The sequence below is a fragment of the Belonocnema kinseyi genome, chromosome 7 (assembly GCF_010883055.1).
Source record: "Belonocnema kinseyi isolate 2016_QV_RU_SX_M_011 chromosome 7, B_treatae_v1, whole genome shotgun sequence".
NCBI classification, from domain to species: Eukaryota; Metazoa; Arthropoda; class Insecta; order Hymenoptera; family Cynipidae; genus Belonocnema; species Belonocnema kinseyi.
The window spans coordinates 79,162,439-79,168,495 of record NC_046663.1 but is presented as its reverse complement, the minus strand read 5'-3'; the positions used below and the strand labels follow the sequence as shown (position 1 = coordinate 79,168,495).

At 30.0% G+C, this 6,057-nt stretch overlaps 2 protein-coding genes across 5 annotated transcripts in view; one reads left to right on the top strand and one right to left on the bottom strand.

Annotated features, from left to right (window-relative positions):
• Positions 1-6,057, top strand: part of LOC117177226 (EKC/KEOPS complex subunit TP53RK) — a 24,893-nt gene that overhangs the window by 8,339 nt on the left and 10,497 nt on the right. Inside the window, exon 1 of one of the 4 annotated variants that reach the window (XM_033367782.1) lies at positions 3,868-4,025. The exons of the other annotated variants lie outside the window; for them this stretch is intronic. The gene's annotated coding sequence lies outside the window, so the exon portion shown is untranslated. Of the gene's footprint in view, positions 1-3,867; positions 4,026-6,057 lie in introns of those variants that run through there. 4 annotated transcript variants of the gene reach the window in all.
• LOC117177225 (transcription factor Adf-1-like) overlaps positions 1-6,057 on the bottom strand; it is a 9,881-nt gene that overhangs the window by 3,300 nt on the left and 524 nt on the right. The window lies entirely within an intron of this gene.

Genomic DNA, 6,057 nt, shown 5'->3' with positions numbered 1-6,057 from the left:
CTTCCTGAACGTGGTTCGTCACTTATTGATGTACGACCACGCTTAAATTCATTTACCCAGTTATAAACCGTTGCTATGGCAGGGGCAGATGTGCCATGAACTAAGTTCAATTCATTTTTTATCTCATATGGAGTTAAACCCTTTAAATGAAAATGTTTGATTACCGCTCTGAACTCGTTTTTTTTTTCCATTTTTCTTAACGAACAATTTTTTTTTCAATTGGTTATAAAAACACGTAAACTCAGAAGATGTGGACTGTGACTGCACCATATATCTAGTCGGGAGTGGTGCTGACTGCAAACAGATGATTTGGAGCGATTCGCGCGCCATCTGTTGGTCATTCTAAGGACTTATTGAACGCTCCCTTTACGCGGGAGTACGGAATCCCCACGCCGAGTTTCGCGCGGAGTTATACTCGCGGGGCAATTTGATTCTCTTTTGTGGCACTGCTGCGTTCCCAACACACGGGATAGGATCTGCTTGCACGTTTGGTACTGTAGCTTACTTAAAAACGGTCTGGCCGCTACACCAATCGTCGTGGTGGCGCTACGTTGCCAATAAGTGGACAGCTGCTTGCCCAAATTTTTTTCAGTGTACCTGTGGCGCGGCGTCAATTCTCGTAAGGGCTATAGAAGAGGAGGCTAGTGAAGAGTTTCACTGTATTTGATAACTTTATTTAATTGGACAAAAATATTTTTGTATTAGAACATTGTTTTCATGAAATTATGGATTATTCTTGTATTAACTAATTTCTCTTAAATCACACATTACTACCTTTCTATTTATTTCGAAGGAATCAAAACATTTCCGTCCAAAATATTTTGTTTCATGAAAGGTACAAATAATGGTGTCAATATCGTTTTTGACTCGATCCACCCCAGTGGGCACAAGACTATGCAAAACCCAAGAACGTCCTTAGGACGTTCCTAAGACGTCCAATGTCCTGAAGATGACCTAAAGACGTCTTAAAGACATGGATGTTCTCGAGACATCTTTCGCACTGACATCCCTAGGATGACCAAAAGACTAAGATTTAGGTTTTCTAAAGTTCATGAAACTCATGTATGGTTTTATAAATTTCACCTGATCATTTACATTCTTCTTGAATAATTTTACTTCCAACAGAACACACCAGCTTAATATTTATTTAAAATAATGCTGAATATTTTTACATTTGAAAAAATTAAAACTAAACCTCAAATTAAAGCAATTGTAAGTCGAACTTTTTTCACTTTTAAACTAAAATTAAGGCTTGTCGAATTTTCAATTCAGAACTGTTTAATTTAAATGTTTAATAGTGTGCACGCGTATAAAATAGCAGCTTTTAATATTTTCAATTAAACAATTTTAAAATAGATGCCGTTAAACTGCAAAATTTTAAACTTTATACATTTATTGAACAATTAAAGAAATTTTGATTGAGAATTATAAATCCACCTTATATTTTTCGATACCCGTAATGAAAAATAAATAAAAATATTCTTCAATGTTCAAAATTAGAGCATTTTATAATAATAATAATAACCATATTGTCGTTTGAACTCGAAAATTGAACACTTTCAATTAATTTATTTAATTGCAAATGGAACAATTAAAATTGTAACGTTTAAAGTCTAAATTTAGTAATCTGACATTTTAAAGATTAAATGCTTTCTATTTCAAAAAATTCGGTTTCAAATAGTTTAGTTTTAAATATTTAATTTATAATTGGTCATTTTTAATTATCAAATGTCAAGTTTAGAGCATTATTTCTTATACACGGGGCGATGGGAAAAATTTGAAAAAAATTCATGAGTATGAGAAAAACTGTTGTGAACCACTTGCAGTTGAGAAATTAAAAAAATAATAAAAATTGTTGCTTAAAAGTACAAAAATGTGAAACTATATTATCTTCAGTTCAAATACAGATATTCAAGCGATTCAAACTGCAAACTGTAATGGATAGGCTCTGTATTTATTTTCAATCGCCCGTCAGAATGTGTTAGTCTTATTTTTTTGTGAAAATCGCGATATTTTTAGACAATTTTTTTTGTTGGAAAACAAGTGACAGAAAGAAGGGGGGGGGGCGTTTTTTACTGCCGACCGATGGTCACTTTTTTCGACCTGTGGCCAGGTGCCATCCAAGCATTCAGAACCAGGGGTCGAAGAATGGTACCAGTGGTCGGCAGTAAAACAAAAAAAGGCCCCCTTCTGCTTTCTGTCACTTGTTTTCCAACAAAAAAAATATATGAAAATATCGCGATTTTCACGAAAAAATAAGACCAAAACGTCCTTCCGGGTGATTAAAAATAAATACAGAGCCTATCCATTACAGTTTGTAGTTGGCCTAAAAACTGTAAGAAGAGGGTATGCTTGGTCAACGCTCACACTGCGACGGCACGACCCTTTCGGAAACTCCACTCGAAGTAGCTTTCAAAATAAATATCGTTTCTAAATGCACTCTTGCCGCCCCTCCCTGTTACATTTTTTTTCATGACCTGTTGTCCACAAAATGTTGAATATTGAAATTAACAATTTAAATATTTTTTATTTTTAAACAACTTGAATTAACATAATTAAAATTTGTAAGAGTTTGAGTATTAACATTACAATTTTCGGCTAGTAACATTTCTTTCATTTTCAATTGAAGTTCGGAAATTTTTTCATTTTGAATATTTTTTATTTCAAACGGTTATAATTGAAATTTTTTCCATCTTGGACTGTGAAAGTGATATGAGTTTATTTTTTGTTATAAATTTTTTTTTGTATGAACGATGACATTTTTTTTAATGCAATAAACATTAAAAATTTTAGAATTTCAGCAACTTTAATTTGAAACTTTCAATTTGGTTTTCAATTTCAAATTTTCAAATTTTAATCGCTTCAAATTGAAAATCATTTAAATACAAAAAATTTCAATTTTCAATTATTCAATCTTGAATAATTTTAATTTATAAATGCTTCAACTTTAATTACTTTGAGTTTTAAATGATCAAATTTTTATAAGTATAATCTTAAAATATTTCAATTTTGAAGGGTTTCAAATTGTCTAATTTTGAAAAGGTTAATCTGAAATCATTCAATTTTGAGAGTCTTCAATTTAAAAAATATTTATTTATAAATGATACAAGTTCAATTCCATTTTCTTCCACTCGAAATATTGTCCTCGTTTCAAAATGTTACCTAATCTAATACAGATTCAATTAGAACGTTTCCATTCGAAAATCGTTTAATATATATTTTTTTAATTGCAAATGCTTTCGATTTGAAATTATTAAGATGAGGAGATCCTATTTTATATCAACATTTATTTTGATTTTTTGGTCATCCAGAAGTTTATATTTTTATTTTATCTGCATTTGGAATGAGTTCTCATATAATTTATATAGAATGTGAAGAAAAAAATACTTTTGGATCTTTAGGTATAAATAATGATTAATTATGGTTTAAAAAAGGGTTTGAATTTAATATTTAAAAATTTGTTTATAAAGGATTCTTAAATTGTTTATATTTTTAATGTTAAGAAATAAAAACTGAGAGACGTGAACCCGTGCCATTGCTGCTAGTAGTATAATTAAACAATAAATTGTAATTAGTTAAATGAAATTTTATTTTCTAACGATTTATGGATTTTTACGGCAGGCCATTTTTTCAAATTCAAATTAATGTTTTTAATAATCAATCGCAAGAGAAATTTAAAAAAAGTCGTGTATAAATATGATTAATTTAAAACAAATTATTGTATGAATTTTTGAGATATTTGATTTGATGAAAAAAATGTATAACCGTCGAGATCATAAGCATAAAGAACGATTTTATGCCCCTTGTGTATCTGTTTTGTTACCCTTTTATGAATGTCTTGCTACGCTACTGTCACATGTCAGTACAGTCGTAGTGTACATGTCTACGTCTACAGGCAATACCGCAATATTTTGGTTGTGTCACAATCTTCACAATTACAATATTATAACCAATAAATAAGTTACCAATCATCGAGAGAAAAATTTAGAAATTTACTTGAAAAGAAATATTGAAGATTTCGCACGGTAAGCTCTTGATAAAATAAAGTATTATTAACGTAGATCTCCTGGTTTGTCAAAAGGCCAAAAGTTCAAAGATAGGTTATGTTTAGCAGGAAAATCGGAAAAATTCTCATAATTTGATTATTTTATCATTTAAACAAAAATTAAAAATCATTAAACAAAAAAAGTCAACTTATGAATTAAAGTTATGCTTTATTGTTGTGAAAGTAATTATATACATTTATAAATAAGAAAAATCTTTTATAATTGTCTATTGTTTAAATAATTACCTTTTCACTAGTAATTTTAGGAAAGTTAAGTATTTTAATTGTTTAGAATGTTCGAATGAATAGAATCATGGTTGTGTTTTATTTATAAATCTTCTAAATGTAAACAATCAAACCACTTGGTTGTAAGTTATCTGAAACTCTAAAACGGGCTGTAGTCATGATCCAACGTACGCTATAGTGTTATCTTTGTTCAGGGACGTGTTCATTATCGCGTTTTTCTATGGGGCTTAATTCCCCAAATTAAAATTTGTGACTTTCGACTGATTCAAGATTTTAATACAAATAACTTCTGAAAATTATTTGATTTACTCCAATTGTCACAAAACAAAATTTAGACACTGAATCTATTAATTTAGCATAGTCATTTTTTAACCTATTAAGTGAAACAAGTCAATAAAGAAGCGGTTAATCATAATATTGCTTTGGATATTGAAAAATAATAGATGCTTAAATACACCCATGCTCACAAAGCATTTATATTTTACATAGTTAAAGGATCCTGTCCCTTTCGGAAATTTCTTCTAGCTTCGTAGACAATCCAAAATTCCAACAGACAATCCAAAATTCATCTTTTTGTCTTGGAAATTCAACAATTTAGTGGAAATTTGTTTCTTTCTTAGTTGAAAATTCGACTTTTTCGCTTCAAAATTTATATCCTTTAGTAAAAAATCTATTATTTTGGTTGGAAAATGATGTATTTTGTTAAAAATAAAACTTATTTTTGTAGAAAGCTTTACTAGTTCGTTAAAAGTAATTCACATTTTTGTTAAAAATTCAACTACGTGAAATCCTTCAATAGTCCTCCCTTCTATAGCCCTTCCTAGAATTGACGTCGCTCCGCAGGTAAGTGTAATAGGAGCTGCGAGAGGTGCGCAGGGTCTGCGCTTGTCACTCAGACGTGAACAAACAAAGGCGGAGCGGGCTATAATGAGTTAGTTCCCACCCACCGTCAGCCCCAAAATTGGCGCTATAGAAGAGTTTCATTATGTTTGGTTAAAAAGTGTTTTTTTGTTGTTGAAAATGTCTTTTTTGGTAGAAACTTTAACTATCCGGTGGAAAGTTGAACTACTTCAGTTGTTTGGTGGAAGATTCATAATTTTAGTTGAAAATTTAACTACATATTTTGTTTCAAATTAGTTTTCTTTGTTTGTAGAAGAAATTCAAATAATATGGTAGAAAATTCAACTATTAGGCTGAAAATTAAATTTTTGTTGGAAATAAATATTATCGGTATGAAAATTCAACCATTTGGTTGAAAATGCATGTATTTTGTTAAAAATTTGACTATTTTGGTAGAAAGTCCAGCTACTCAGTTCAAAAGTAACTTTTTGATTGAAAATTCACATATTTTGTACAAAAGTGTTGTTTTTGGTTTGAAAAACTTTTTCTTTAGGTGAAAAATGCATAATAGGGTTGTTTCACGATTTTAGATAAAATAATTTTTCAATACATAATTGTAATCTGAATCGAAGGTGCGTTATAACTTTTTTTCTTTTGTGTCGTTCAACAGAAAAAAATTATTAAAAATTGAAGGCGGTAAAAGACTTATTCAAATTGGTGTCACGTGACTCAGAGATTCACATAATTTCTATCAATGTGACGACTCGAAACTCATGATAAAGAGGTTAGGCCACGGTCTGCTGTCAATTCAGACTATTTTTATTTGATAGCTTAATTTGTTAAGGATTATGTGACAAAAAATTACCCTTTTGCAATATTTACATTAAGAGTCAGTATTGTGTTGAAGGAAAACAGGAAGTGCAATT